This window comes from Abramis brama, assembly GCF_963993115.1.
Source record: "Abramis brama genome assembly, chromosome: 12".
NCBI classification, from domain to species: domain Eukaryota; kingdom Metazoa; phylum Chordata; class Actinopteri; order Cypriniformes; family Leuciscidae; genus Abramis; species Abramis brama.
Genome location: NC_139974.1, coordinates 207,583 through 216,783, shown reverse-complemented (window position 1 = coordinate 216,783; position 9,201 = coordinate 207,583). Strand labels below are relative to the sequence as shown.

Genomic DNA, 9,201 nt, shown 5'->3' with positions numbered 1-9,201 from the left:
AACCATATACCATTACTTCACTTTTATATATTGTATATTCACTCACATATATATAATTTTTTAATCCAGCCTCGGCAATCCAATTAACTTAAAACCTTTTTTACGGTTTCAATTTGCTCTTTTTTTTCCATTTATAACTAATATATCATCAATATAAACTTCCACAGGTAATTCTTTAATAGAAATACTGCTGAGGAATTTACATCTCCCTTTGGTAATCTCTGATATACGTATTTGTTATTTACAGTTAAAGAAGTCTTTTATTGACTAACCTCTGCTAATGGAATTGACCAAAAGCATTTTTTAATGTATCCTTTTCTTCTGTTTATCTATTGCTCTTTTTATTGATCGAGTTATATTTCTGTTCTAATGATGTTTTTATTGTTTACATCTTTTTATATTTGAGTTTTGTATTTTACTCATCACCTGACTTCTTTGCTCTTGGGTCATCTTTCCTCATTTATCATATTAAATATATCTTGTCTTTTGTATACTATTTTTATTTTCATCCTCACAAATTCCTGCGTTATGTTCTGCCAGGCTTTTGTATTCTATTCTTCTGTTTTCAGTCACGTCATCTTAATTTATATAGCGCTTTTAACTACTGTATGTAGATCGTTCCAAAGCGTCTTTACAGTGACAACAGGAAATTAAAATATACTAAGTGTTTTAAGTATACTAAACTCATTTCCATCTCTCTGTTTTGCTTGAAAACGAGTATTATATGTCCTTTCTTCATCCATCTTGACACTTTGTGCTATAAAAGGATTAATTTTTGTTTCTATCTTAATTTATTCTGTTTTCCTCTCTTTTCTCACATGCTGAGACATTAAATCATACTCAGCTGTATTTTCCTCTATTTGTTTTTTATTACAGTATTCAGGATCGTTACTAATTTATCAGCTTTGTGATTTTCCGACCTACTTCTCTTAGTAACCTTACTCTATCTGTTATCGGTATCTCATCCTCTATTGATAACCATACACTTAATAGTGCAGTTTGGTCTTTAGATGCATTAACATTTCCTTTCATTGCCAATATTTCTCCTTTGTCCCTGTTAAACTTCTCACATTGTCAATAGCTTTTAGCTTGAGTTATAGCTATACCGACTTAATGTAGCTTCTCCACTTAAATTCACATTTTTAGATGTTTTAATTCTACGATCTGTATAAGCGCTGTGGTCTTCTCTTCTATCTGTTTTATTGGCCGCATCTGTTAACTACGGCTTAGCTTGAATGAAGAGTCTGGCTCTGTGTTAAGGAGGCGTCCCTCCCTTCACAGAAGCCCTGTCTCTTCGGCTTTCCTAGCCTCTCTGAGACCTGCCGTATGAGATCTATCTCACATCTTTATTGGCTAAATAAACCTTCACAGCCCTTTTTTGCTTTTAAGGTTTATTATTTTTTATGTGTGCACTCAACCCTTTCTGGGTCATTTACATACGTCTTCCTAGAATTATACTTTTAATCGAGTCTTATAGGATTTCTTTTTCTTTCCTATTTAACTCTTCACTCTACACAACAATAAACCCCATACGCTACCAGCGGAGCTAACTGGTAGATTAGACTCTTCCAGTCGACAAAACAGCAAAAACACCCTGAATGCAAAGGAAGGATTCGAGTGGCGTCTTCTGTTCCTCTTTTGGGAAAAAGCCATGTCTAACTCGTTCATTGTAGCAGCCAAAGCCGTTTCAAACAACTGGTATTCATCCATAGGCATCTTGCAATGTTTACTGATAACTTTGACGTCGTCATCTGTTTAGCTCGCCTCTGGCCCGCCTATATCAGATAACCCGCTGTGATTGGTGCAGCTCAGATCGAGGGGCATATTTAATGAGCATCATTACTAGACACCAGAGTAACTCGCTGAGCAAATTCAACTTGTGCTCTCGCGAGAACTCTGGATTACCAGGGTAATGATTTATGGTGCGTAATTTTAAACACCTTTAACCTTATTTTAATTATTCTCAGGTTAGGTAAAGTAAGTCAAATCTGTCCTAAATAATAAGCATTTGAATTTCCATACTTACAATACTGAGATCACAGAAGGCTTCTCCGTGGTCAGTTCAGCTCAATCTTTTGTTAAACAGAGACTTATGGCAGGCTAACTTCTTAATTTCAATTATTTATATTTTTTATTAAATACAGGTTAACTAGTTTAAATAAAAGGTCCTGATGTATAAAATAAAAATAAAAGTGAATCAAAACCAAATAATTTACAAGCTTTCATCTTCATGAGGCGCAATGGCAAGGCATCTGACACCGGAGACGTCCTTGGTCAATCAGCGTCTCTCTGGACATTCCTTTACAGTCCTTTTTAAAGTCCATCAAACTTTCTGACATCTTCAGAAATCCCCTCCTGGAAACTCCCTAAAACTCCCATATGTCCATATGAAGCCTTTGCCTCTTTGTCCTCCTTCTTCTGGACCTTTTCTTCATCGCTGTATCTTCTATCTCGTCCGCAACACATAGACGGTAATAATTGCATTTTTCTTCTTTCTTTGGCAAAGCTCTTTCTAATACATTTTCTCAATAAATAATTGTACAACAACAATTGCAGTGTTTTTCTTAATAAACCAGCTTCATAATAAATGATTTTACAAGTGTCGTACAATATACTGTATAACACTTTCTTAATAAATTGTTTAACAACAACTTATGGTACCTTTCTTTATAAAACTCTGTGATTCTTTTGGATCTATTATTAAAGACTGTTTGATTATCTACTCCAGTCGTTGTGTGTTTATTACAACAGCTACCTGTGACCATTTGTTTTCTTCCAAACCACCAGATGGTTTAAAATAGGGCTTGTGAAGTCTGATGAAATCATCAGCGACAACACACAGTTAATTCTGAGGTAAGTTGATCTAATATTTAATGTTGTAGAATAGATTGATGTAGTTGATGAGAATGAATAAAATCTGCAAATGTGTTTTGAGAACAATGTTTTCTGTATGATTTTTGTTTTACTCAAATACGCAAATGTTTCATTAACTGTAGAAAAAGTAAAAATATTAATTCTGTAAATCACACAACATGGGAGTGGGAAAAAGCACATTTTCCTTACAATGAGGCTTTAGCCCCACAGAAGATACAAAGATTGTGTTCTTCATTGCTTCAGATATATTTACAATCATTCATGTGGTTTTACCAGGGCCATCATGGTGTTTCCTGGGGCCATCAGCCATCGACCGGGTCATCGGCGGAGAAAACGGACAGTGTTTCCATCTGAGGTGGGCTTCTGGTCCGAGTCATTTATTCTTTGTCACATGACAGCTGAACATGTACAGAAATAAGAGCTGATTCGTTCACCTCTCCTTGTCACATGACCGCTTCATAGGCTCTGATGCTGCGTTAAACACAATGTTATAATCACCTTATAAAATGATTTCTGCTAATTTCCCTCTTTCTCTGACTCCTGGTTTGCGTTATAGAGTTCTTCACCAGAAGACTCTCGCGTCACACCGAGCTCTGACCAGATTCCTCTGTAAGTACATTAAACTGACGTTCACTGCTTTACACGCTGCTTCATCATGTGCTTGATGCTACTATTATGTTTTAAAGCAGTGAGTCTTAAGCTTTTTTGTGAATGCGACTCACTTTTGAGGGGAAAATGAATGCAGAGCCTGTGTCAGGATTCAGTTAGTTATTTTACTGGATCAGCAACTCAGATACTGTAGATGAGTGACCTTAGCATAATTATTTGGAGAAATATATGGACTGCAGATTAATGCCATTATCTGAATAAATTTACAGCTGTAAATGTATGATTATTGTATTTATCAATGTGACTAATATAGGGATGGTGAGTATCCATGGATGTTTAGAAATAATAGTAATAAATCAAATCAAAAGTATTGATTTACTGTTTCTGATAGGACATTACAAATCTTTAAAACTGATTTCTTCTGAATCATCTTTTATTTTCTTTCTTATTTATATAATATGATTTAGATTCAGTTGAAATTTAATTATAATGCTCTTGCATTATCCTGAAGATAATATGATTAATATTCAAATTGAAAGAAAGAGTCAACAATTAACAGTGTGTATTAAAATGTAAATCTTTCCATGGAGATGAACAAAAAAATAATGTTTTATTACTTTACTTTTTCCAGAAAATACTCCAAAGATCCACCTGATTTTCCAAAATACCAACTAATTTTAACTAATGGGTAAGTTAACATAGACATATTTTGTAAGTGTATAAAAGTATGTAAAACAGTGTTTTTTTTTACATTCGTTCATCTACCTAATTCCATAAACAGGTCAGATGATAAAGTCTTAGACCCATGAGTTGGCCCAGCTTCAAACACCAGAGGAACTTAAATCAAGTAATGGCATACGATTCTTTCATCTTAATGTGAGAAGTTTGGTAAATAAGATGGATACAGTGCGAATCTGGGTAGATTCAACTGATGCTGACATCATAATACTCACGGAGACTTGGCTGAAAAAATCAATTACAGATGATATGATACACATTAATGGATATAATGTTTTTAGAGCTGATCGTAGTAAAAAAGGAGGAGGGGTTGCAGTTTACACTAAAGTAAATATGAATTGTGTTTGTAGTCAGTCAGTTAGTTTTTCAAAGTGTTTTGAACTGTTAGCTATTAAAGTATCTTTACCTAATGGGTCTGATATGATGGTGGTCGGTTGTTACCGCCCACCTTCAGCTTCAAGTGAGGCAACTTCATTGCTTACGGATATGCTTCACAATTGGACTAACTGTGATTTAGTCATAATGGGGGACTTAAACTGGGACTGGTTGTCTCCGTCATCAGATTATTTTAAGGATGTTTGTAATTCTTTGTGTTTAGAGCAATTGATAAATTCACCAACTCGCCTAAATGGAAAGGATATGAGTAAATCATCATTGATTGATGTTATTTTAACTAATATACCCCATGTTTTCTCTGCAATAGGAATTTTTTGTAATGATGTTAGTGATCATTGTGCAATATCTTGTGTGAGAAATTTTAAGATGCCTAAGAGTTCACCCAGATTTATATTTAAACGTCAATTTAAAAACTTTAATGTACAAGCTTTTTTGCATGATGTATATAATAGCGATTTACAATTAGTTTCAATTATACCTGATGTGGTTGATGCTTGGGATTATTTCAAATCTATCTTTCTAGAAATTTGTGATAAACATGCTCCGTTACGTAGATTTCGGGTGAGAGGAAGAAATAATCCTTGGTTTAATGAATCCGTCTCTAATCTTATTAAGCAAAGAAATATGGCCTGGTCTAAAGCAAAGAAAACAAATGGTGAGGAGGATTGGTCTCAATATAGATTATTACGAAATAAGTGTACAAAATTGATAAAAAGTGCGAAGAGTCAGTATTATTTAAATTTGATTAATGATAATGTGAATGATCCTTCTAAATTTTGGAAATTAACGAAATCTCTTATTGGATTAAAAACATCTACTAATTTTCCAAAAGCTTTAAAACTGAACCAAAGATTAATTACAGATAAGGTTGATATTGTTAATATGTTTAATAGTCATTTTATTTCAGCTAGCTCGATAACAGACAACTCACTGGTCATTGATGAACAGGGAACTGATGAGTTGACTAATAGTGAATCAGATCTGTTTTCCTTTGCCCCTGTATTGCCGCCCCAAGTTCATAAACTACTCTTAAATTTAGACTGTAAGAAATCAGGCGGGTCAGATAAAATTGAATCAATTTTTTTAAAAGTCGCTGCAGATATTATTGCTGAACCTATTGCATCTATTTTTAATTTAAGTCTATCGACTAATGTAATTCCGCCAACTTGGAAATCGGCTATGGTTATGCCATTACTAAAAGGAGGCGACCCTTCCGATTTGAATAATTATCGTCCTATTTCTAAATTACCGGTTGTAGCAAAAGTTTTTGAATCGATTATAAATGATCAAATGAAAGAGTATCTTCTTAGTCATAATATTCTAAACGCATTTCAGTCAGGATTTAGAGCGGGCCATAGTACGATAACAGCTACTACTTTAGTTACTAATGATTTAATCACTGCTCTCGATAAGAGACAGCACTGTGCGGCCTTATTTGTTGATTTGACAAAAGCGTTTGACTTGGTAGATCATGCCCTGTTGTTGCAGAGGCTTAGAAGTATAGGCTTCGGTAATTCGGCTGTGAGTTGGTTTAAAAGCTATTTATCAAATAGAACACAGTGTGTTGCTGCGGAAAATTACACCTCAGCCTTGGTAATAGTTAAGAAGGGTGTCCCGCAAGGTTCTTTACTGGCACCACTTCTTTTTTCTATTTTTATTAATGAATTGGGACAGGGAATACAATCGGCAAAGCTACATTTTTATGCTGACGATACAATTATTTATTCCACTGCATCCTCTGTGTCTCAGGCTATTGAAATTCTTAAGGATTCTTTTTATACTTTTCAGCTTGCTTTGTTAAAATTGAAATTAGTCTTAAATGTAAATAAAACAAAGTATATTATTTTTACACGCAGCCGTTCTATGTCCACTGTCCCGCCTATTCTGACTATTGAAGACTTACATATAGAAAGAGTACCAACTTATAAATATTTAGGAATATGGCTTGATGAGAAGTTAGCCTTTGATGTTCATATTAATTACTTGGTGAAAAGGCTTAAACCAAGATTGGGTTTTCTTTTTCGGGGAAAAAAATGTTTTTCCTTTACAGCTAGAAAGAGAATTATACAGAGTACTTTGTTACCTATTTTAGATTATGGTGATACTGTTTATATGCATGCTTCTACATATTTATTGAAAAGACTGGATGGTGTTTATCATGCTGCATTGCGTTTTATAACCAATTCTTGTTCACGTACTCATCATTGTTTGTTGTACAACTATTTGGGTTGGTCCTCTTTATTTCAAAGGAGGAAATCACATATGTTAGTATTTATTGTAAAGACATTGATGGGTATGCTTCCAAATTACATCACTAGTCTTCTATGTTTATGTAGAAAGAACTATAGCACCAGATCATCTAATGGGATTAAATTAGTAGTACCTAGGGTACATTCAGAGCATGGAAAATCATCTTTCGCTTACTATGCCCCATGGCTGTGAATGAATGAATTTCAAGCTATTGTTCCACTAGAAACAATTCCTCCTTTGAATATATTTAAAAATTTACTGCAGTCTAAAATGAATGAATCATGTTGCTGTTTTACTTAATTTATTGATTTATGATGAATGTTGTACTTTGACTGTCTAGAATGTTTTATATGTGTCATATGTTTGTAAATGTGTGACTTGTAGAATGGCCATCTTGGCCAGGACTCCCTGGAGGAAGAGATTTCTTTAATCTCAATGGGACCTTCCTGGAAAAATAAAGGATAATAAATAAATAAATGAGACTCTAGTCTTTATTATAATTAAATAATATATAATATCAAAGTGGAAGGGACAATTTTAAGAGCATGATTAAATGTTACATCTACATTAACATTCTGCTATTTGTTATATTGTTCATCATTTTGTTCTTCTTTTTTTAAATAGATCTATTTCCAGAACTGAGTCGTATGAGAAGATGGAGGATGGAGATTTTATCATGAAATTTATTGGTTCAGGCATCATTTATAGAGACTTCTGTAACAGAAAAAAATCCTTGAAATATTTATGTCAAATTCCGAATATTATAAAAAACTACAAATATTTTTATCTAGAAGCAAAAAATAGTCATATTTTTAATGAATGTTTCAATGATTTTGATGTAAAAGCAAAAGAAGCAAAGAAATTAAAGAAACAATTTGCTTTTGTATTATTTAGAAAAAAAGATGGATCATTGGACAAGAGTAGAACTGAAGTTCATTACCTCTCAGATGGAGAGCATACTGAAGATAAAATATTCAAACTCCTTCTAGAAATCTATTATGAAAGTAACTGTGATTATTCAGAAGTTTATATCTACTCTACAAATAGCCCATGTTTAGCCAGACACGGCCATGTGCCCTGCATGATCCAGGCTTTTCTCATAGCATATATATTACATGAGAAGCATGGCATAAAAACTATTATTGGATATCATAAACCCTGGGGCCTAAGTGGCTCGTGTGAGAAAAACGTGCCTTCTTATTCTATTAAAGATTGTATTTCTACTTCTGGAATAATTAAAACTTCTTCGCAAAAAACAAATGATGATACAGAAGATGACAAGGAATTATTAATCCCAGTTTACAGACAAATTATTTCAGAAGTACAAAAGCAAACGTTTTTAATGGAAGCTAATAAACACAGGCCAGAACGCAAACTTCAGCAATTTTATTCAAAAATGCCAAATTGTGATATTAAGAAACAATTTAATGAAATTGACAATAATTTGTTCAATTTGTTAAAACTTCAAAAATCAGATTTATTCAATACTTATGATGGTTTTCATGAATATGGTGCAAACATTTTCAAGAAATTTACTAAAGAAATATCTGATCTTCTAATTAATGATTGTGCTAATATTATCAATGAAATCTGCAGTTATTATCATGGAGTTTTCTTTCCTTGGTGGGATAAAATAGTGGAAGACGCATCAAGAAAGTTCTTGAAAGAGCAATTTGTTGACAAGCTTCTAAAAAATTCTGTGCATCTTTCTCTGTTGGAAATCAAACAAATTCAAAAAGAACTGGGAAGATTTTTTTTTGACATTGGCTATATAATGGAAAATGAGAATGTGCGTAATCTGTTGTTGTAAACAATTAAATAAATGTTTAAATTTGGCTCTATTTTTATCATTTTGCAGTTTTCCTTTTATTTACTGTATGATGCTCTTTTGGGAGAATAAGTGTTCCTGAGCATAGTTTTGTCCCTCAGCTTTATTTTCTGACACTTGCTATTGGTCTCCTCCATCAGCCAATCAGTGTTTCATGTTTTATTGTTATTTTCCTGCATGATTAGTCAGATCAGAAGACTTACAGCTCAGCAGAGCTCGGCTCAATAAAGCCTGTGCTGAACTAAGTGCTCATGGTTTTGCCAACCAAAGTTTGCATTTCTGAAAATATGACTAAAGAGAATTTAAAACATCATGCATATTATACGGTATTAGGGAGTCTACATTACAGTGAATAAAGTCTGCAATTACGTAAAAAAAGTACAGTATATCCACTTGTGTAACCGAAGACCGGACCCAGACAGTAAGAAGAGATTTGTGTGGTGAATTGGGGATTAGGGTTTTAGCAATTGTGAAAAACTGTAATAAAGCGCATGACGAAGAACTCA

The 9,201-nt window shown here is 33.5% G+C and overlaps 1 long non-coding RNA gene across 1 annotated transcript; it reads left to right on the top strand.

Annotated features, from left to right (window-relative positions):
• The first annotated feature begins 2,780 nt into the window (after positions 1-2,780).
• Positions 2,781-8,709, top strand: LOC311094084. Its single transcript, XR_014608558.1, has 5 exons — positions 2,781-2,853; positions 3,151-3,229; positions 3,431-3,483; positions 4,115-4,171; positions 7,492-8,709. It is a non-coding gene; the product is annotated as an uncharacterized lncRNA (long non-coding RNA).
• The last annotated feature ends 492 nt before the right edge of the window (positions 8,710-9,201 follow it).